This window comes from Balaenoptera physalus (assembly GCF_965194825.1).
Source record: "Balaenoptera physalus genome assembly, chromosome: 3".
Taxonomy (NCBI): Eukaryota; Metazoa; Chordata; class Mammalia; order Artiodactyla; family Balaenopteridae; genus Balaenoptera; species Balaenoptera physalus.
The window spans coordinates 108,750,918-108,775,093 of NC_138890.1; the positions used below are offsets into that span (position 1 = coordinate 108,750,918).

Sequence of the window (24,176 nt, forward strand, 5' to 3'; positions counted from 1 at the left end):
ATAAATATGGTAGAAGCTGGATGTGATGATAGAACTCACTTTTCCAATTCCTAATTTAACCACTGCTCATGTGTTTAAAGATCCCTAATATTTGATTATCTAGCTCTATTTTCTGTTTTAGTTATCTGAAATTTCTACTTTAAAATATAATAAAATTTGCCACCCTCTAACTTCCATGAATTACTTCTGATTTTGTTCTCTGGAATAGTCTAGAACAATTCTTTTCCCTATTTTAGATCATAGACATTTAAGTTTTTCTGAGACTCTTAGAACTTTAGAGAGGAAGAAGAGACCTTATTAATCATTTTAGGTTAAAACTTTCCATTTACAGATGATAAAATTGAGGCTCAAAATAATTAATTAATGACATGTATTACTTCTCTCAACAGTCTTTTACCAGCATGCCCTATGTGCTGTTAACATTCCTTTAAAGCATGTTTTCTGGTGGTTCCTTATCCATCTTTCCTCCCCATTGCTTTTCTCAAGGCTCTTCATTAGTGTGGCACCAGGAATCTGTCACAGGATTCATTTGGGGCTTGAGCAGCAGGTAGTAGAATTTGTGCTAGCTTTACAATGGCCAGTTTTATTCAACAAAGTGTTTTTTTTTTAATATTTTAAGCAGCTGTATTTTTAGGATTTTTATAAGAACACCTGTCAATTGATCAGTTTGTAATTTAGTTTGCCCTTTAATGGAATTTGTAAAATGTCAGACAGACCTAAAAAAGATAAGACAAATTAGAAAAATCAAAGCACTCAGTAATAGTTGGTCACATTTATTGATCACTTACCATGTGTCAGCAACAGGACTGAGTGCATTAAATGGACTATTTCATGCAATCTTCCCAGAGACCTCATGCAATAGATACTATTTGGTACTATTATTAATCTACATTTTATTGATGAGGAAACCGAAGTTCACTCATATGACAGCCACATAGTATGAAGGATAAGAACTAAGCTTTAGGCTCAGAAATCTCCCCAGGGCTCAAGAGTTTAACCATTATATTGCAATACCTCATTCAACTGATGATAATATCACAGATATGTCAGTTCTACAATATTCTATTATAAAATTAAAACAAGAATTTTAATTTTTATTTATTTATTTATTTTTTGGATTTTTGAATTTTATTTTATTTATTTTTTTATACAGCAGGTTCTTATTAGCTATCCATTTTATACATATTAATGTATACATGTCAATCCCAATCGCCCAATTCATCCCACCACCACTCCCACCCTGACAGCCGCTTTCCCCCTTGGTGTCCATATGTTTGTTCTCTGCATCTGTGTCTCAATTTCCGCCCCACAAACAGGTTCATCTGTACCATTTTCCTGATTCCACATATATGCGTTAATATACGATATTTGTTTTTCCCTTTCTGACTTACTTCACTCTGTATGACAGTCTCTAGATTCATCCACTTCTCTACAAAAGACCCAATTTCGTTCTTTTTTATGGCTGAGTAATATTCCATTGTATATATGTACCACCTCTTCTTTATCCATTTGTCTGTCGATGGACATTTAGGTTGTTTCCATGACCTGGCTATTGTAAATAGTGTTACAATGAACATTGGGGTGCATGTGTCTTTTTGAATTATGGTTTTCTCTGGGTATATGCCCAGTAGTGGGATTGCTGGGTCATATGGTAATTCTATTTTTGGTTTTTTAAGGAACCTCCATACCGTTCTCCATACTGACTGAATCAAATTACATTCCCACCAACAGTGCAAGAGGGTTCCCTTTTCTCCACACCCTCTCCAGCATTTGTTGTTTGTAGATTTTCTGATGATGCCCATTCTAACTGGTGTGAGGTGATACCTCATTGTAGTTTTGATTAACATCTCTCTAATAATCAATGATGTTGAGCAGCTTTTCATGTGCTTCTTAGCTATCTGTATGTCTTAGGAGAAATGTCTGTTTAGGTCTTCGGCCCATTTTTGGATTAGGTTATTTGTTTTTTTTAATACTGAGCTGCATGAGCTGTTTATATATTTTGGAGATTAATCCTTTGTCTGTTGGTTCATTTGCAAATATTTTCTCCCATTCTGAGGGTTGTCTTTTGGTCTTGTTTTCAGTTTCCTTTGCTGTGCAAAATCTTTTAAGTTTCATTAGGTCCCATTTGTTTATTCTTGTTTTTATTTCGATTACTCTAGGAGGTGGATCAAAAAAGATCTTGCTGTCATTTATGTCAAAGAGTGTTCTTCCTATGTTTTCCTCTAAGAGTTTTATAGTGTGTGGTATTACATTTAGGTCTCTAATCCATTTTGAGTTTATTTTTGTATATGGTATTAGGGAGTGTTCTAATTTCATTCTTTCACATGTAGCTATCCAGTTTTCCCAGCACCGCTTATTGAAGAGGCTGTCTTTTCTCCATTGTATATCCTTGCCTCCTTTGTCATAGATTAGTTGACCATATGTGTGTGGGTTTATCTCTGGGCTTCCATCCTGTTCCACTAATCTATATTTATGTTTTTGTGCCAGTACCATATTGTCTTGATTACTGTAGCTTTGTAGTATACTCTGAAGTCAGGGAGTCTGATTCCTCCAGCTCCGTTTTTTTCCCTCAAGACTGCTTTTGCTATCAGGGTCATTTGTGTCTCCATACAAATTTTAAGATTTTTGTTCTAGTTCTGTAAAAAATGCCATTGGTAATTTGATAGGGATTGCATTGAATCTGTAGAATGCCTTGGATAGTATAGTCATTTTCACAATATTGATTCTTCCAATTCAAAAACATGGTATATTTCTCCATCTGTTTGTATCATCTTTAATTACTTTCATCAGTGTCATAGTTTTCTGCATACAGGTCTTTTGTCTCCCTAGGTAGGTTTATTCCTAGGTATTTTATTCTTTTTGTTGCAATGGTAAATGGGAGTTTTTCCTTAATATCTCTTTCAGATTTTTCATCATTAGTGTATAGGAATGCAAGAGATTTCTGTGCATTAACTTTGTATCCTGCTACTTTACCAAATTCATTGATTAGCTTTAGTAATTCTCTGGTGGCATCTTTAGGATTCTCTATGTATAGTATCATGTCATCAGCAAACAGGCACAGTTTTGCTTCTTCTTTTCCAATTTTTATTTTTTTATTTCTTTTTCTTCTCTGATTGCTGTGACTAGGACTTCCAAAACTATGTTGAATAATAGTGGTGAGAGTGGACATCCTTGTCTTGTTCCTGATCTTAGAGGAAATACTTTCAGTTTTTCATCACTGAGAATGATTTTTGCTGTGGGTTTGTCATATATGGCCTTTATTATGTTGAGATAGGTTCCATCTATGCCCACATTCTGGAGATTTTTTTAATCATAAATAGGTGTTGATTTTGTCAAAAGCTTTTTCTGCATCTATTGAGATGATCATATGGTTTTTCTCCTTCAATTCGTTAATATGGTTTATCACATTGATTGATTTGCACATATTGAAGAATCCTTGCATTCCTAGGATAAATTCCACTTGATTATGGTGTATGATCCTTTTAATGTGTTGTTGGATTCTGTTTGCTAGTATTTGATTGAGGAGTTTTGCATCTATATTCACCAGTGATATTGGTCTGTAATTTTCTTTTTTTGTAGTATCTTTGTCTGGTTTTTGGTATCAGGGTGATGGTGGCCTCATAGAATGAGTTTGGGAGTGGTCCTTCCTCTGAAATTTTTTGGAAGAGTTTGAGAAGGATGGGTGTTAGTTCTTCTCTAAATGTTTGATAGAATTCACCTGTGAAGCCATCTGGTCCTGGACTTTTGTTTGTTGGAAAATTTTTAATCACAGTTTCAATTTCATTACTGTGATTGGTCTGTTCATATTTTCTATTTCTTCCTGGTTCAGTTGTGGAAGGTTATACCTTTCTAAGAATGTGTCCATTTCTTCCAGGTTGTCCATTTTATTGGCATAATGTTGCTTGTAGTAGTCTCTTAGGATGCTTTGTATTTCTGCGGTGTCTGTTGTAACTTCTCCTTTTTCATTTCTAATTTTATTGATTTGAATCTTCTCCCCTTTTTTCTTGATGAATATGGCTAATGGTTTATCAATTTCGTTTATCTTCTCAAAGAACCAGCCTTTAGTTTTATTGATGTTTGTTATTGTTTCCTTCATTTCTTTTTCATTTATTTCTGATATGATGTTTATGATTTCTTTCCTTCTGCTAACTTTGGGAATTTTTTTGTTCTTCTTTCTCTAATTGCTTTAGGTGTAAGGTTAGGTTGTTTATTTGAGATGTTTCTTGTTTCTTGAGGTAAGATTGTATTGCTATAAACTTCCCTCTTAAAACTGCTTTTGCTGCATCCCATAGGTTTTGGATCATCCTGTTTTCATTGTCATTTGTCTCTAGGTATTTTTTGATTTCCTCTTTGATTTCTTCAGTGGTCTCTTGGCTATTTAGTAACGTATTGTTTAGTCTCCATGTGTTTGTGTTTTTACGTTTTTTTCCCCCATAATTGATTTCTAAACTCATAGCGTTGTGGCCAGAAAAGATGATTTCAATTTTCTTAAATTTACTGAGGCTTGATTTGTGACCCAAGATGTGATCTATCCCGGAGAATGTTCCGTGCACACTTGAGAAGAAAGTGTAATCTGCTGTTTTTGGATGGAATGTCCTATAAATATCAATTAAATCTCTCTGGTCTATTGTGTCATTTGAAGCTTCTGTTTCCTTATTTATTTTCATTTAGGATGATCTGTCCATTGGTGTAAGTGAGGTGTTAAAGTCCCCCACTATTCTTTTGTTACTGTCAATTTCCTCTTTTATAGCTGTTAGCAGTTGCCTTATGTATTGAGGTGGTCCTATGTTGGGTGCATATATATTTATAATTGTTATAACTTCTTCTTGGATTGATCCCTTGATCATTACATAGTGTCTTTCCTTGTCTCTTGTAACATTCTTTATTTTAAAATCTATTTTATGTCATATGAGTATTTCTACTCCAGCTTTCGTTTTGCATTTGCATGGAATATCTTTTTTCATCCCTTCACTTTTAGTCTATATGTGTCCCTAGGTCTGAAGTGGGTCTCTTGTAGACAGCATATATATGGGTCTTGTTTTTGTATCCATTCAGCAAGCCTGTGTCTTTTGGTTGGAGCATTTTATCCATTCACGTTTAAGGTAATTATTGATATGTATGTTTCTATTAACATTTTCTTAATTGTTTTGGGTTTGTTTTTGTAGGTCCTTTTCTTCTCTTGTGTTTCCCACTTAGAGAAGTTCCTTTAGCATTTGTTGTAGCGCTGGTTTGGTGGTGCTGAATTCACTTAGCTTTTGCTTGTCTGTAAAGCTTTTGATTTCTCCATCTAATGTGAATGAGATCCTTGCTGGGTAGAGTAATCTTTGTTGTATGTTCTTCCCTTTCATCACTTTAAATATGTCATGCCACTCCCTTCTGGCTTGCAGAGTTTCTGCTGAGAAATCAGCATTAACCTTATTGGAGTTCCCTTGTATGTTATTTGTCATTTTTCCCTTGCTGCTTTCAATAATTTTTCTTTGTCTTTAATTTTTGCCACTTTGATTACTATGTGTCTCAGCATGTATCTCCTTGGGTTTATCCTCTATGGGACTCTCTGTGCTTCTTGGACTTCGGTGGTTATTTCCTTTCCCATGTTAGGGAAGTTTTCGACTATAATCTCTTCAAATATTTTCTCTGGTCCTTTCTCTCTCTCTTCTTCTGGGACACCTATAATGTGAATGTTGTTGTATTTAATGTTGTCCCAGAGGTCTCTTAGGCTGTCTTCATTTCTTTTCATTCTTTTTTCTTTATTCTATTCTGCAACAATGAATTCTGCCATTCTGTCTTCCAGGTCTCTTATCCGTTCTTCTGCATCAGTTATTCTGCTATTGATTCCTTCTAGTGTAGTTTTCGTTTCAGTTATTGTATTGTTCATCTCTGTTTGTTTGTTCTTTAATTATTGTAGGTCTTTGCTGAACACTTCTTGCATCTTCTTGAACTTTGCCTCCATTCTTTTTCCAAAGTCCTGGATCATCTTCACTATCATTATTCTGAATTCTTTTTCTGGAAGGTTGCCTATCTCCACTTCATTTAGTTGTTCTTCTGGGGTTTTACCTTGTTCCTTCATCTGGGACATAGCCCTCTGCCTTTTCATCATGTCTATCTTTCTGTGAATGTGGTATTTTTCCTGAAGCTGCAGGATTGTAGTTTTTCTTGCTTTTGCCAAAACAAGAATTTTTAAATACAGAAGTATATTTAGCAAAAATGATACCCACCTTGCAGATGGTATTAGCCAAACTTAGCTTAGTTTTATTTTTCTAGGCTTTTACCTAGATAAAATAAATTCAATATTTTTGGTGGTATCAGAAAATGTTAGTCATGTTAAAAGCTAACATTCAAAGATAATTGCCAGAAACTTCCCTGGCAGCGCAGTGGTTAAGAATCCGCCTGACATTGTAGGGGACATGGGTTTGATCCCTGGTCTGGGAAGATCCCACATGCCGTAGAGCAACTAAACCCTTGTGCCAGAACTACTGAGCCTGTGCTCTAGAGCCCACGAGCCACAACTACTGAGCCCATGTGCCAGAACCAATGAAGACCTCACACCTAGAGCCCGTGCTCCACAGCAAGAGAAACCACTGCAATAAGAAGCCCGCACACCTCAACAAAGAGTAGACCCTGCTCGACGCAACTAGAGAAAGCCTGTGTGCAGCAACAAAGACCCAATGCAGCCAAAAATAAATTAAAAAAAAAAAACAAACCAAAGATAATTGCCAGACAACAATTCTGCTATTAAGGAAGATTCTTTCTGTGAAATATTTTATCAGAGTATGTAACATATAACCAGATTAACAGCTGCATTTCCACTGTTTATATAAGATTATAAAATTGATCAGCCAATACAATATTATAAAGCTTCATAATCGACACACCTACTAATATTTTTTAACTCTGAGTAAATTATTATGTTACATGAGCCACAAACTATAAAGACTGAACATACTGCAAACTGTGTTTTACTGCGTTCATCAATATAAATGTACATAATTAATCTAGCATCTATTTAATGATATGCATAATTGCTGTTGTGCTACATGGTAATTAAGCCTGAATGGACAACAGATGATTATAATTTTACACAGCTAATCTAAAATTCTATACCTCTTCTCTTTACTTTGTAGCTTCTTCAGTATTTTCATGACTGGTAGTGCTGACAATTTTATCTGATACCATGTAAAACTTAAACCTCATTATAGGAATACCTCATTTTATTGTACCTAGCTTTATTGAGCTTTGCAGATATTGTGTGTGTTTTTTTTTTTTTTAACAAATTGAAGATTTGTGGCAACCCTGAATTAAAGAAGTTTGTTAGCACCAGTTTTCCAACAACATTTGCTCATTTTGTGCCTCTGTGTCACATTTTGGTAATTCTCTCAATATTTCACACTTTTCAGTATTATTATACTTGTTATGGTGATCTGTGATCAGTGATCTTTGATATTACTATTGTAATTGTTTTGGGGCACAATGAACTGCACCAATATAAGACAGCAAACTTAATAAATGTCGTGTGTATTCTGACTGCTCCACCAATCAGCTATTCACATCTTTTCCCCTCTCCTCAGACCTCCCTATTCTCTGAGACACAACAATATTGAAATTACGGCAATTAATAACTGTACAATGGCTTCTAAGCATTCAAGTGAGAGGAAGAATCGCAGTTCTCTCACTTTAAATCAAAAGTTAGAAATGATTAAACTTAGTGAGGAATGCATGTCCAAAGCTGAGATAGGCTGAAAGCTAGGCCTCTTGTGCCAAACCAGGTTGTGGATGCAAAGGAAAAGTTCTTGAAGGAAATTAAAAGTGTAACTCCAGTGGACACATAAATTATAAGAAAGCAAGACAGCCTTATTTTTGACATGGAGAAAGTTTAATGGTCTGGATAGAAGATCTAACCAGTCACAACATTCCCTTAAACCAAAGCCTAATTCAGAGCAATGCCCTAACTCCCTAATTCTCTTCAATTCTGTCAAGGCTGAAAGAGATGAAGAAGCTTCAGAAAATGTTGAAGCTAGCAGAAGTTGATTCATGAGGCTGAAGGAAAGAAACCATCTCCATAACACCAAAATGCAAGGTGAAGCAGCAAGTGCTGATGTAAAAGCCGCAGCAAATTATCCAGAAGATCTAGCTAAGATAATGAAGGTGGCTGCACTAAACAACAGATTTTCAATATCGACAAAACAGCCTTCTATTGGAAGAAGATGTCATCTTCTTTGATACCTAGAAAGGAGAAGTCAGTGCCTGGCTTCAAAGCTTCAGAGACAGGCTGACTCTCTTGTTAGGGGCTAATGCAGCTGGTGCCTTTAAGTTGAATATATTCCCTTTACTGTGGTGGTCTAGAACTGAACCCACTGTGTCTCCAGTATGTCTGTGGTCATACGTATACATTCTAACCCCACAGCTACTCTCCCCACCACCAAGGTCTGAATCTGACTCTTCCACTGTTACAGTTTTATTATTACAATTGTCTCTTCTCTTCCTGTCTCTGCAGCCACACACCAGGATTGAGATCTGTTTTCCCTTCTACACAATCTTCCCCCACCTAAGAAGTAAATAAAAGGTAATTTTTAAAAAAATGGCTATGGGGTAGGGCAAATATGGCTTTGAGTTTAATCTCTGATTACTTTCTAGTTGGGTGAAATTGAACAGTATATGTACGCTCCTGAACCTGTTTCTTTAAAATGTGATAACGCTGAGACCTACTTGGAAGTGGTGGTGTGTGAATTACATAGCCAACAGATGTAAAGAATTTGGCCCAGGCTCTGTCACATAGTTATTGCTCAATAATTTGTAACTGATGGTATTATCCTTGCCCCAGCCTAGTTCCCTTATCTTTATCTATCCCAGGTCTGGAGAGCTAGAGTCTCTGTGGATCTGAAGCTTGGATAACCAGCTTTCCTGGCTGGGCAGAGCCAGGATTATGGCAATCCAGAGATTCTGACTGTGGTCTAGGTACTGGACCCAGTTTGCACAAAGTTATGGGAGAACAAAGATAACGTTTTACACCAGGGGAAAGAAGGCTGGTGAAGGAAAGTTGAGGGTTCTAAAGAGTGATGTCACTAATTAAATGGAAATGTTGGTGATTAGAGTAGATTTAGTTATAGGGGTCCAGAAACTGTAGACATGCATGTGGGTGACTGTATATGCATTTTCCACCTCGTAACAATTTCTAGAAATAATACCATGGTAGCTGCAGCTAGGTCATTTCCAGAATCATTACTTTTACTATCAAAATGCTCCTCTAAAATAAATAAATTAGGTTTAAACTTCAAACAAGTCATAGAAGTGGTTATAATATTTCAAGGACAACAAGGAAAAATTACTAATTACTTGGTTCTTTGAAGGAGAGAAAGTGTTCATCTTGTAGTACTTTTATGCCTAGCCATACCATGCAGATAACTAGGATTGATAATACAATGAAGCCCGTTCACACTTAAGTATATTTAATAAATCAGCAGACATACTGAGTGAACTCAAACCATTTCTCACTTTTGCTAGTGGTAAAGGATTAGAAAGCAGAATGGCTCTGTAGAAGTTCTAACTTGGGTGCTTAGGGGAGTGTATATTATCAAAGAGAGGGAAGCAGGTGCAAAAACAGAATACTGGTCCTCTGATGACTGACTCTGAAGGTCTCCAAAGTTTTCCCAGGCTGTGCTTCTTATCTTAAAAAAAAACAAAAACAAAATTAAGAGTTATGTTTTCCTGTCTATGGTGTAGTTTAGGAAAACATTGCTCATAATTATGCTGTAGTGGAGGAATGATATATAGAGAGCTGGCGGTGGTAATGAGAGTGATAATACTTATTTGAATTTTACAATGCTTTAGGTACAGGGAAACTCTGACTCATGATTAGCTGAAATAAATAAGCAGACAATTCAAGAAACTTTTATAACTTTACTTGTTTTACCACAAGTCAGTAAGGAACAATCAACCAAAGTGCATTTTAATTATCAAGGCATGATACACTGTAACTAAATTCTGTATTAAAAAGTTGCTGGTGATAAATCAATATAATTGAAACCATATGTGTGCTAATTCCTAATTGATGATTGCATACATTTGTTATCAGAGCAGCACAAGCAGAATAATTACATGCCATCACTCTAGCTCTTAGGAAATTGAGGGCCCATGTCAAAAGAGAGAGCTCTAATTCAGGGATTTGCTAAGTCCTATGATCAAATTTCCAAGAGCACAATTGGGAACACATTCTAGGTTCATAGGAATTTTCTTATTTATTTGAACTGGAAAGTAACAACCTATATTTAATCATCTGGAGCTAGATCATTTCATTGAAAATATAGCCTTCATTATGTTATCAAACTATTCTGGCTTGGATGGTCTTGAAAAGTTAGATCTCTTTTATTTGATAGGATAACATTAACTGAATATAAATAAGTTATTTTAGGGATTTTGTTGTCAAATCTAGAATAATAGAAAAATATGGCTCCAACTTTCAGTGCACTAAATGCCATTTATATGATAACAATCTTTAGCTACAGTTTTGGTATGAAGAATATGCTTGTCTAGAAAAACACTGGACCAGGAAATTTAACTAAACTTATTACTAAAATAATATATAGTTCTACACATGCATTAATTCATTACTTCATTTCAAAAGCAATTGTTGGCTGTATTCCAGACTTATTTTAGGTAGAAGTGGTACATAAAATGTGGAATCCATTTTTAAGGAGCTCACAGTCTAGAGGGTAAAATGGATGTGAAAATATGTGCTATGAAATATGATAAACACATCATAATATGTATGTGTAAGGTATAATAATGGATAAGAAGAGCTAGTAATGAACTATTCAGAAGAGAGTTTGGGTAGGTGAGGGAAGCTTCAGTAGATTGACAAGAACATTTCAGGCATACAAAGCACCGAATAGAGAATACAACACATGCATTTAGTTCATCTTAGTGAAATAGAACAGCAACAACAATAAGTAATAGCAACAAAATGAGACGGTAGAGCAGAAGGGGAAATACTGAGGGAGGCGCATGTAGAGAAGTAAGCAGTGTGTATAGTACAGTATGTCAGAAAATACAATACTAATGTGTTTGAAATAATTTAAGCAGGCGAGTAACATAATTATATTTAAGAAATGTATTAATTTTAGAATTATTTTTGAAAGACTGCTATGGAAGTAGATGTTGACATTCTCCTTTCCTGAGCTATTGGACAGGCTGGTAATAATTGGTTAGTGTTCAATTAGGTAAGAGTTAGGTCCCTTACGGCCTACAGTTGATGTTATCACAGATAAAGTTGGTGAGCTTGTGATTATGTTTCACAAAGAAAGTACTTGAGGAAGCACCATTTTATTAAACTTGTAAATTTTCCAGCCTTTTTAGAATATGTGCAAATAGAGGTATGATTACCTCTATTCAAATTTTGGCCCCAATAGCTGCAGGTCTATTGCCTCTTCACAACCCAAATTCTCAAAGTCCTGGCTGAAAACACTCAGATTTCACCCTCTATTTACTACTTAATATTTATCGATCTAACAAACCATTTTCACTATTGATGCCATTCTTGGTGAAGGTATCTTACTCTATGTAATTGGTGATTTTTCGTCTGTTTCTCACTAGGGCACTCTGTGACATTTGAAAACCCAAAATTCTACCTTGGCGCTGGTGCCATTATCTAGCTAACCTGGTTCCCCTCCTGTTATTCTAGATCTCATTCTCCTCACAGTATCATCTTCTTCCACCCATTTCTGAGATACTGGCTTTCTTTAAAATAGCTTCTTCGCCCTCTCTCCAATGATCCACACTCATAGTCAATACTTTACTAGATGTCAAACTTCTTCTGAAATCTTTCTGTAGAACTGATAACATATTTTAGTGTGTTAACATGAATTTATCATAGCAGTTGTAACACAAAAATGATACAAGCAGAGCACCATATGAAGACAAAAAAGATCAGGGTGATGCCTTAGAATAGAAGAAAGGCCAAAGATTGCTAGCAAACCACCAGAGCTGGAGAGACTTGGAACGGATTCTCCCTCACAGCCTTCAAAAGAGACCACTTTTGTAGACACATTGATCTTGGACTTCCAGACTCCAGAACTTGAAACAATAAATTTCTGTTGTTTAAGCCATTTGGTTGTAGTGTTTTGTTATGGAAGTCCTAATAAACTAATACACTGTGTCTGACTACCTGGTAGACACAAAACTATACAGGAGTAGAATGTATTCCTGACCAACAATTACTGGTTATGTATATTAATGATTGTCATTGGTGTTTAATAGGCATTTCTATACTTTTTTTCTGGTTTCCTAACTAGATTGTTGTTCTTCTAGGAATAGAAATTATGTTTTATACTACATTTGTAATATTCTATAATTTGTAATATATTTTAATGTTTAAATAGTCTTAAAGAGTCAGTTGCTTTATCATGTGCAACAATTATGCCACCATTAAGTAAAAAAAATTTTCCAATCAGGCATCAATAGGTCCTATTTACTGTTTAGTTATTTCATATACTGTAGAAGAAATACATTACTGAAGATACCTATTGGCAAATGGGATAGCTATGAAGGATTGATTCCATTCAATGACAATGTGAATAAGTTCAGAGACAAAGATGTCAAATAATCCATATTCTCTCAGGGTTTTTTTCCTACTGTCCAATCAGTAATTTTGGTGTCTACTATTAAAATTATCTCCATAGTCAAAAAATAATTCTTTTCAAAAGCTCTTACTAATTGCAAGTATGTTTTTTTGAAGACTAACATATTCATGTTTTAGCATAGATTAGGTATGATAACCAGAGAGAGCTGTGAAACAGCAAAGCACAAGCCAAATCAGCTATGGGAACACTGAGAAAGAGATTCAGGTCCCAGGACCCTGTCACAGGTGCTGTATTATGGTGATGCTCAAGCCTGTTGGGTCACCGCCCTCAGTGACTCTAGAGACCATAATTTAAATAAAATTGAAGGGAATATACAAAAGACAATATAGCATACTTCACAATTTTGTTTGGGGTTGACTGTAAATCTACAAGTCCCAATGACTCCCATAAGAACAATTACATGAAGTTAAAAAATAAAAGTTTTTTTTGTTTCTTTGTCTTTGTTTGTAAGGAAAGGAGGATAAAGTATTAAAGCAGACAGATAAATTCTTATTTTATAGTGCATTATAAAGAGGTGATGATTTCCACATTGTCTAGGTCAAGATTATTCCACCTTTATCCTGAGATTTATTTTTTGTAACTTCCTTCAATATAAAACATTTTCTAGTTCACATTATGAGACACTTTCATATTCCTGAGCATGTTCTAGTTTTCTAATGCATTAAAATGTATTATACATTTAGTGGCTTAAACAAGCAATTATTTATTGTGTCAGAAATCCAGGCATGGTGTGACTTCTCTACTTAGATTGAAATCAAGGTTTTGGCTGTGCTCCTTTCTAGAGACTCTGGGTGAAAATCAATTTCCAAGCTCATTCAAGTTGATGGTCCAATTCAGTTCCTTGTGACTGTAGAACTGTAGTTGTAGGACATTTCCTCTGGCTATAGGTCTTACAGCCATCCACATTCATTGCTACATGGCTCTCTCAGTCTTCAGACCCAGCAATGGTGAATCTCTGTGGAATCAAATCTCTCATATTTGAATCTTTCTTCAGGAATAGCACAGTCTCTTTCAAGGGTTCAAGACCTTAAAAGAGCACCTGGAGGTCAGCTCCACCAAAGATGACCTCTCATTTTTACAGTCAGCTGTGCCATATTATTATCTAATCACAGGAGTGACTATCCCATCATATGCTCAAGCCCTTGGGACTATACAGAGCTTGTACACCAGAGGGCAGGAATCTTGGGGGCCATATTCTAGTTCTGCCTACTAAAGAGTGCTAATAGACAACTAATTTCTGTTATTGATATTGACACATAGTGAGAAGTACATTCTCTTCGGTTTTTACATGTCATTTTCCTAACTCAAGCCCTCATTTTCTCTCCTTCAAACTCTTATAATAGCTTCTCAATAGAAGTCTCTACTTCTTGTATTTCTGCCTCCTAACTGTGGCATTACCTTCAAGCACAATTATGATCACTGAGACTCTATTACTGAAAATCTTTTACTGTCTCCCTAGTGCCTCTTAAATAAGATGAAATTTACTTGCATAAAATGTCCATCATAATCTGCATTAAGGCCATCTTTCTCGAATTACGTTTTGCCACACTCTCTCATTAACTATAGGCTCCAGCCAAATTAACCTCTTGATCTTTCTCACATTTTCCTGCTTATGCACCCTTGTAAATAATTGTATTTCTATCTGGAGGTCCTTTTCCCTCATTTTTCCACAACTAAATTCTATCCATGCTTCCAGGACTTTTTCAAGAGCAACTTCTTCATGAAGAATTTTGTGACTGCTCTCAGAACTCCTATAGCTGTACCAAATTTTGACACTATTCACCTAAGTAGAAAGTTATAAACAGCATTCATTTTCAAATTTTATAGCCTCTGCTACAACTTTAAGTCCCTTGAGGATAGGTAGTGTGTTTTGTCAATATTTGTATTCTCCACAGTACCATGCATATAGTTAGTAATGAATAAATAGTTGTTAATAATTATTATTAATAATAATTATTAATTATTGTTAAATAATTACTTAAAAGTGGTCACTCTTTACCTTCCTGACCTCCTAATAAGCTTTCTTTCCCAACCCAATTTATTATGAGAAATTAATACTGTTGATTGGTTGGTTTTATTACCAATAATTATGATTAAAGTAAATTAAGAAGACTATTTCCAGTTAATCACTTTCTTCATTACCTAATTTACCCTTCTGACCCTGCTTGAAAATAATGTCTTAATCCTGAAGTCTTAATGAAGTTATCCACACTGAATACCCAGTTAGATTGTGTTTTATGCAATAAATTTTCTATTCTGTTTTCAGCCTAAAGATGCAGATTCCTGGGATGCTAAAAATTAAACTTTTACCTAAGAATGTTCCTTACTGCTGGACATACTTCATATATCTAGATTTTTATTATGTTAATACCAGAACTCTATATTACTGTAACTTATTATAGGTAGATGAACCTTAGAAAGAGTAACACATTAAAGATAATAACGTTAAAAGACTGTAAAGAAGTAATGCTAATTGAAAAATTCAGTTGTTTTCCATGTTAATGGAAAATACTTCAGAATATGTAAATAAAGTTAACAAATAATCAGAAACACTATTTGGCTTTAAAGATTGCAATTGCTTTCAGGATTAAATCCCTTTTTATTAACAATGTTTTCCATACTTGAGAAAGTATTACTATTTAGGATAGCAAATATTGTTATAAAAATGAAGAAGAAAAAATCTAGATATAATAGAACTCAGAAACTCAACAATAAACTAGGAAATAAAAAAAAATATTTGACTCCCCGGATTAAGATAGGTAGGGTTTAAAAATAATTTTTAATCAGAATGGATAAATATTGCTCAGAGATCAGAATATATAGAGTACTGACATTAATTTCTCACCCATATACCTGACAGACATTACTAATCAATCATGCTATTCTTTCACTCTATGTGGGACATAGGCTCAGATTCACTCTTAAAATAGCATTGCTATTACTTATCAATGTAAATTGGAACAAAAGGTGAAGCCTAGTTACTCTCTGTAAAATAGATCTCTGTCTTTTCAAATGATACCAGCAAACCTTAAAAATCAAGGAGGCTGGCAAAATTCTGTTACACTCAAAGTATCTAGACATAACTCCTTCTCAACAAAATCTTTCATATACTTATCATGTTTCATCTTTTCTTTCTTTTTATCTAATTCTTTACTGTTCACCTTTCCCAGGTGTGGTGATATAAGCTGAGCTGGTAAACACAGTTTATTAAAAAAATTGAAAAAACACAGTTTATTAAAAAAATTTATGCAGGTATACTCAGGTGCTGAGTATACCTGCATAAATCATGCTGTCCTGGGCTACTAAGATGGCAAGAGAGTGAGACAGTTTTTGTCTATTTGTTTGAATTTCATATATATAGCAGGAAGAATCTTTGAGATGATTTATCCTGAAAACTCATTTTACCAAATGGTGAAACTGGGGCTACTAGTACCAGCTTTATGAAATTGAGAGTAAATGGCAGAGTTGAAAATAAGATACACATATTTAGGCCCAAGGAATTAAGTTGGTTTGGATCTGCTTATGGTTTTGTCCCAAAGAATCATTATTGGGTTCATTGGCCCAAAAATTAGGGAAGAGGAAAAAGTCTTTGTTCTCTTTACAAAGACCTATTCCATTAGTCAGGCTTGAAATTCTGTTCTTTCTCAACAACTCAATAAAATCTTATTTTTCTTAATTTACTTGTTTGCCATCCAAACCACACTAGCACAAAACAAAGCTTTTTCTTGACCCTGGCTGGCTTTGGTATCTAATCCTATTTTATTGTTTCCTCAGTTGTCCAGGTTTTTATATAATCTCCCTTGCATTGTGGTGTAAATATTTTGATTAGTCTCTGCACCTGGTCTTTCCTTATTCTTTTCACCCACAAACCTTCATTAGACTAATTTTAAACACAAATGTCATTGAAGCTGTTTCCCATTCTTTATAGAAAAAAGTCAAATTTTCTCTGTATAGCTTTTCTAGACCTCCATAATCTGGACTAATCTCACTCTCTCCAGAAGTGTCATGCTCATTATCAAGTTCTTACTGTTTACTCTACTTAGAATGTTTTTCTGGGTTCCCCAATCCCACTCTTTGCTCAGGTAACAGTTTAAAACTCCATGGATTCTCCATCCAAGGACATACTCCTCATTCTCTGAAATCTAGGAAAAGGTGTGTGTGTGTTTCTTTTTATTATGGAGTAAAGCACAATGTTAGAGTATAGGCTTTGGAAACATGCAGATGTGGATTTGAACCCTGGCTCCCATACTAAACCATGGGTGTGAATTTGCACTCTGAGGCAGTTTCCTCACTTGTAAATTGGGGATTACAGCATTTACCTCTAGTCTTTGTTTTCGGGATTAAATGAGGTTAGTGTCAAGTATCTAACACAGTGTCAGCCAGAGGAAGCCTGCCTAAATGGTAGCTGCCAATTCTCTCCCATTTATATTATTACCCAGTTGAATTCTGTAGTGTATCTTATTTCTCTAACTGGTATGTTATTACCCCCAGGATAGGGACCCTATCTTTTTTGTCCCTGCTCATGTCTATGATTTTTTATAGTGGAAAGAATATTAAAACTGTTATCAGATACTATGGTATTTTCTCTTATGTATCTGTGTAAACAGCTGATCTTTTCAGCCTGTTTCTTCATCTGTAAAATGGAAACAAAAACACCTCTTGGGCTGTTAAAAGAATTAAGAAATGCAACATTTACAAACACGCTTCAAAATTATATATTTGTATACAATTTAAAGTCTCATTTTGGTAGTTAATAATATTTTACTACTTAATAATAACAGAAAATAAATGTTTAAAGAATTCCAAAAGGAAGATGGAGCCCAATGTTCAAGATTATATTGCTATTTTGGGGAGTCAAACAAATGACGCACAAGGAAAATATCAGGGCCTAAGTGTTTAGCTAGGTGATTGTCACATAACGTGGCAGCTCCATGCAAATATTTCATAGTTGTAGTAATCCTAAAGAATGCTAAGTTAATTACAATTTGAAGTCATAAGGCAATGCACACAGATATCAAGTCTTTACCTAGAGTACATAGTGGAGCAATTCTCTACAAAACTTCTTCCTTTAACTCCAGTGTAATGATTGATGCCCTTCTTTTAGGACAATCCTCTACTGCTATAAGTCTGTGTTAAGAAATTTTTCAGAAATGATAAATGCTTCACTTTTAACATTCTGTATTGAGCTTTTCTGATTCATCTTGAACCCAGTGTTGACTGTTATATAGCATGTACAGAATCACCATGAAGAATATCACATATGGTCTGGGCCAATGGTCTGATTTTTGCTGTGATGCTTTTTCAAGCTAAAACTTTCATATTTTTGAATAAGACAATAACACTTAAGACTATCAAAGAGCAGATTATATGGACATTCTGCCTTTTCCCAAATATTTTATGAGTTTTTACTAGATGCTGGAAATTAAGTGATGAGCCCCACCAAGTTCTTAGCCACATGGCACTGTTCTAGTTAGGGAAATTCAAAATAAACAATTGAACTAATAAGTATAAAATACTAAGGGAAGAGTTTGGGTGCTCTTTTAGGCTGGGGTTTCAGGCAAGGCCTCCCAGAAAAGGTGACATTTGAAAACTATTCACAGTGAAGTGAGGGAAACCAGCCATGCAAGACCTGGGAAGAGAGCACTGAAAGTAAAAGGGGTCAGAAATTTCAAAGTCCCCAAATGAGATTTTGGCATTTTTGGAAGAACATGTTATACTCATTAAATTCTTTCTTCTTGAAAACCATAGTATATCTGTCTCCTACACTGAACATGACTGCTTGCTTCACTGAGAGTGTGGTGATAAAAGATTTGATTCAGGATATATTTTGAGAGTTAGGCCAAAAGTCAGACGAGCTGTATCTGGGATGTGAGGGAAAGAGAGAAGCTAAGGATTACTTGTGGGTTTTCAGTCCTACCAGCTGGGTGAATGACAGCATCATTTACTAGATGTTGAAACTAAGTAAGGAGGTTCCTTTTAAGTTTAAGATGCTTCTTTAATCCAAATGGAGATGTGGACTATGCAGCAAAGCATATGAGTCTGGGGTTCGCTAATGATTTTTGGAGCCTCTTAACTCTCTAATCTTTTAAGAATAAATAAACTTAATACAGAAAATTTCACCTGATTTTTCAGTAAGATTTTATGGATTATGCCCTATGCCAATTTAGCAACAAGAAGAAACAGAGTTAGAGGAGGGAATTATTGAAAACAGCTGGATTTAAAGAATTGTGCCTGAAAGAGCATGGCTGGAAATATATTCAAAGCTTCTAGCAAACATATTTTTAGAAATAATTTACTCTGATGTGGATCCAATCCTGCATTTATGTTGTACCTGCCTTTATAAGTAAATTGCAGAATATCCTTTCAGCTTGTAAACTGCCTCACATTCTCTAATTTCTTGAATTTTTGTAATTCAATAACTAGTTCTCAAGAGGAAATAGAATGGCTAGTGTATCAGTCAAGGTTCAGCTGAAGACAATAAAAACTACTTTATCCAGTTTAAGCAAAAAGAGATTTAATACAGGGAATCAGATGCTTACGCAACTGTTGAAAGGGCCAGAGGTACAGGCTCTAGGCTGAGCTTATAAAATTATTCCCAGAAGAGCATTGCAATAAAAAACAGATGTATACTATTTACCATGGTGCAGAGATCATTCTACATTTTCTCATGTATTAACTAGTTTAATCCTCACTAAGTATTTTTACCTAGTGACTTATTCAACAACTAGTAAATGGCAGATCTTGTATTTGAATCCAGGCATTGTAGCTCCTAAGTCTGTGCTCCTAACCATTGTGCTCTATGGTCTCTCTAGGTACTGACCTAGTATAAGTAAGTGGTTATTTCTGCCAGGATCAAGATCTTAACGGAATTAGAAAGTAGCTGCCCAAATTGCTGGGTCTAGGACCATACTGTTTCAACCCCATCCATGCCAGCAAAGTAAAAAGCCCCATGACTCATAAAACCAGGGTACAGACATTGGAACTTCTGATACTGAAGCCAGTAGAAAACCAGAAACAGCAGAGTTTGAACCTGACTGTACCTTGTGTCAATTGTTGTAGGAGAGAGTCTGCTTGGTGAAAGTTTGATGACTTGTAAATGTAGCCTTCAGGTTTGCAACCTCTTGATTTCAATAAAATTACAAAAGACATGAGTATTTGATCTACAGTGCATTCTACAGCCAGGCATAATAGTGTGTGGATAAAGTGAGCCTAAAACTGAGGCCAATAGATAGCACTGTTTAGAAGCAAAGCGTAAACTTTGCATTTACAAATGTACCACACTTACAAATGGTTCTACATTTTCTTTGATGTCAGAACAATTGATGACACTTGGGAAGGTCACACCTTCAAATTATCATGATGCAATATGCAGAAGCTTGTTATTCTCTGAGTATTTCAATAGCCAGTGCTCTAAGAGTCTACTTCTTCTACGCCTTGGCTACTGGCTCCATTATCAGGGCAAAGGGAATTAGACAGTGTTACATGAAGGAAGCCTCCTGATTAAAGGATAGAACTGTAGCAATACCTACAGGTTTTTTGATTCTTCTTTTCCTGGTTGCATTATGTATAGAATAAATCACTATCCTCATAGGCTACCCTTTCCTTCTCCTGGAATAATTCTGGCTTCCTGGTTTACAATAAAGGAACATAGGTATGGATGTGGAAAAGAGTCCGTGTAAATCAAGATCTGCTTCATCTTCCATATTAAAATTCTAAAAAAAATCTCAAGAAACTATAATTATGGAAAATCAAGTAAAGTTGAAACAAACAATTTTAAGGTTGCAAGTATAGTCCCTTCTGCAATTTTAATCCTAAACGACATGAGCTCCATGTCCTTCAAGCTAAACTTGAAAGTTTAGATATGGCTCTTGCACTTACCTGGTTTGCAATTTTAAATGTTACCTCTTTTGTTTTTCTTAGCCTAAGTATCCTCAGTCATGGAAGGAAAATAACACCAGTCACCCCACAAGATTATGAGATCCATAATATGTGCTGGATGATGATTTTAGAAAATAGGGAAGAGTGAGTTAGAATGGGACAGCTTGTATTTCAGACCCCTGCTCCAACACTTGTGAGCTCTATGACCTTGAGCAAGTCATTAAAGCTCTCTAAACCTATGTTTTCTCATTTGTCAAATGGCAAAACTAAAAATAGGAATTTCAGTGGGTTCTTGTAAGATTAAATGAAACAATGTGAGTGATGTGCTGGATCTTATGACTTCCATGTATAAAGTATTCATTAAATATTAATTATTAATAGACACTAGTAAAGATACACAGACTTTTGTTTCTTCACTGGAGTTCCAATGTTTATAACCATGCATTATCTGAATAAAATACTTGTTCGAATCCCCTAACCTCATGACCTGCTTCCTGTTTGAGCACTGGGCTCCTGATTCATGGCTCTATGTAATTTGTTTTTTTTCCCCTGGTAGTCTTGAATTGGATCTAAAACCAGTTTACTTGTTTGGGTAATTATTTGGTAATAACTATCAGAAAAAAATTGAAACACTGACATTTGTAGAATTATTTATATCAAAGAGACTTAGCTATGAAGATAGAAAGAAAATGCAATTCTTTAGGTAGGAGAGAGAAGAGAAATACAAGAATGAGGAAATGTCACTTTATGAAAAAATTTCTTTGGTATTTGGTTTCTAACAGCAGAAATCATAAGGGAAATTCTTTTTTGAAATTATGTTGCTAATTAGGCCAGCATAGTCTCAAAAGCTTGACTTCAGCCTTCCTGATGCAGTGTGTATTTGGAATGCTAAACAGAATTTTCATGGTTTACCCGTCTCATTGCAGCAAAGATGTGCCCTCAAGAGCATTAGATAATTTTCCAGTCTCTTTTTTTAAATAGAATTATATTACCTTTCTTTTTTATTTATTATTATTTTTAAAATTTTAATTTTCATTTTTGGCTGCGTTGGGTCTTCGTTGCTGCATGCAGGCTTTCTCGAGTTGTGGCGAGTGGGGGCTACTCTTCATTGTGGTGCGTGGGCTTCTCTTTGTTGGGGAGCACGGGCTCTAGGTGGGCGGGCTTCAGTAGTTGTGGCGCTTGGGCTCAGTAGTTGTGGCTCGCAGGCTCTAGAGTGCAGGCTCAGTAGTTGTGGCGCACAGGCTTTGTTGCGCCGCAGCATGTGGGATCTTCCTGGACCAGGAATCGAACCTGTGTCGCCTACATTGGCAGGCGGATTCTTAACTACTGCATCACCAGGGAAGTCCAATAATTCTCCAGTCTTAATAATACCTAATTCAAAACTAGAACTAAATCATTTTTATATTTCCCCTGCTGGGAAGAAGGCAAATCAGTACAAGTATTGATACGCTTGTTAGGTCTCAAATATCTCTAATTTTTTAGCATTACTCAGACTCTGGAACTGTTAACCTAACACACACACACACACACACACCCCGACATTTGATAAGTGAAGCTCATATTCATGGAACCAAATTTTGACTCATCACTGCAGAAAAGGTGTTAGTGTTACATGGAGGTTGGCTTTCTGCTATTTATATTCATTTAAAAATAAAAATAAATACAGCATAGCAGATGTGTTAGAGACTAAAATAGATAATAGTATGCATCAACTATAGGGAATATTATCAATATAGTATTAATCTCATTTAGTTATTTGTACCAGTAGATCCTGTCATCAGTTGAAAGGTTCTTAATCAATCTCTTAATATTGTCTTCATGATTTCATTTTCATACAGGTACTTGGAAGCTCTGAAAGCCTGGACTAAAAAATCTGAGTAATTTCAAAGTATTGGGGCAGCTAATTCAATTTTAGAAGTCCTTAAGTTGTTCATTAATGCTGTAGCCAGAAACTAGAACGTTTAATGTGTCACTTTTTATGGAAAATAAATTTCCCTCTCTGTGGAACTGTAGCATGGATAATACTGATGAAATGTTTTAAAGGACAAAAAAGATATCCTGGATAAGTTATGGTGAGCAAAATTCTCTCTCTCTCTCTCTCTTCCTTTTTTCACTTAAGGGAGAAAGGATAATCTCAAAATGAGTGAACTGACATTCAATCTCCTAGGAAAAAAATCAGTAGTTTATTTCCATTCCCTTGTTCTAGACTAGAAATGAACCTGCCATTTACTCTGGAAAATAGATGAGAAAGGACTTGTTTGTTGGGAAATCCCAGTTATTTGTGGGATTTTTGAACATTTCTCATGTTAATGTATGAGAGAGATTTATAGTTTAAGACAAACTTCCTGACCGCACAAGGATAATAGAGAAACCATTTACCATCTTTGTATGTTTCTACTGTAATTTAAGGTTAGATCTGTAGAGTGAAGTCAATTAGCACAGGGTGGTCTTTTCTATCTTAAAGGAGTTAATAAGCCATTGTGAACTCTTTTTGTTCAAAATTTAACCTATTACTTTATGACCTTAATCCCATTTTAAGATTGTAATTAAATAGTCCCTAAACTATCTTCTTTTGCTGAAGACAATGGCATAATTTCAGGGCAAGTGTTTATCAGTTTAAGGCTGTGAATTGATTTGCTATAAATGAATATACCCTCTATCTTCCTTTAACACTCTTCCAACATCATAACACAATGAATCAAACTAGAATGAGTGTTAAATATCTGAAAATGGTCTGCATCCCTGCCTTCTTCTCTTGTCCCTCTAGAAATTATGTGCCATAGAGCAGAACAAGTGATCTTTTTCACTTTTTAAATTAAAACCCTTCAAATATGTCTCATTGCATTTAGAATAAAATTCAGTTTCCTTACTAAGTACTAAAAGTAAGTAGTACCTTTATGATCTATCTCAGCTTTTCTATCTTAGCTTTTCTGCTTTGTCATCAGTGTCACATTTGCTCAATATCTCTAGCAACACTATCTTCCTTCTATCCTTGGAACATGTGACTCTCTGTCCCTGACTCAGGACCTTTGCACATGCTATCCCATCTACTTTTTCCCACTCCTCACATGCTTAGGTCCTTCTTATCCTTCAGGTCTCAGTTGAAATATCATCTCCATTGATGAGATCCACCTGTCTTAGACTCCTTTTTGGTTTACTTTATGGCTTTAATCACAATTTACAAGTATTTTATTTAATTGTCTGATGATTTCTTTATTGTCTGCTTCTACTCTTCCATGAAGTAGAAGTGCCAAGAATTCAGGAAGAAAACTGCCAATCTTTTTGCAGAGAACAGTGTCTACTTAGTACACAATCGCCACCAAATCAAACCAGGTTTGTCCTCCTCAGTCCTATAATTTTATGCTCCTTTCCATCATTATAAGTAATTCTTTCTGCAGGGATCCACTTTGGAGACTTTGGTTGTGCTATCATTGCCTGGGTATCGTACCTGAAATGACAAAATATTTGAGTGGTTTCAAACACGGGTTTATAACAAGCTTCACAGAGATCAGATAGTAGAACACATTTAACTGCAGAGGGCAGTGCTGTCTAATGTGCCGAACAGCAATCCCCTGACTCACAACCAACACTGTTTATTTCACATTCGATGTCCTTTGATGGATGCTCTAAAATTCTGTCATTACTGTTTTAGCAATGTGCTATGCA

General features: G+C 35.3%; 2 long non-coding RNA genes across 8 annotated transcripts in view; one reads left to right on the forward strand and one right to left on the reverse strand.

Moving 5' to 3' along the window:
- LOC309659018 overlaps positions 1–24,176 on the forward strand; it is a 219,814-nt gene that overhangs the window by 61,392 nt on the left and 134,246 nt on the right. For all 7 annotated transcript variants that reach the window (XR_014262498.1, XR_014262499.1, XR_014262500.1 and 4 more), the window contains one exon: positions 8,492–8,560. This is a non-coding gene — a long non-coding RNA (uncharacterized lncRNA). The remainder of the gene's footprint in view (positions 1–8,491; positions 8,561–24,176) is intronic.
- Positions 1–24,176, reverse strand: part of LOC309659051 — a 209,880-nt gene that overhangs the window by 15,807 nt on the left and 169,897 nt on the right. The gene's annotated exons all lie outside the window — the stretch shown is intronic.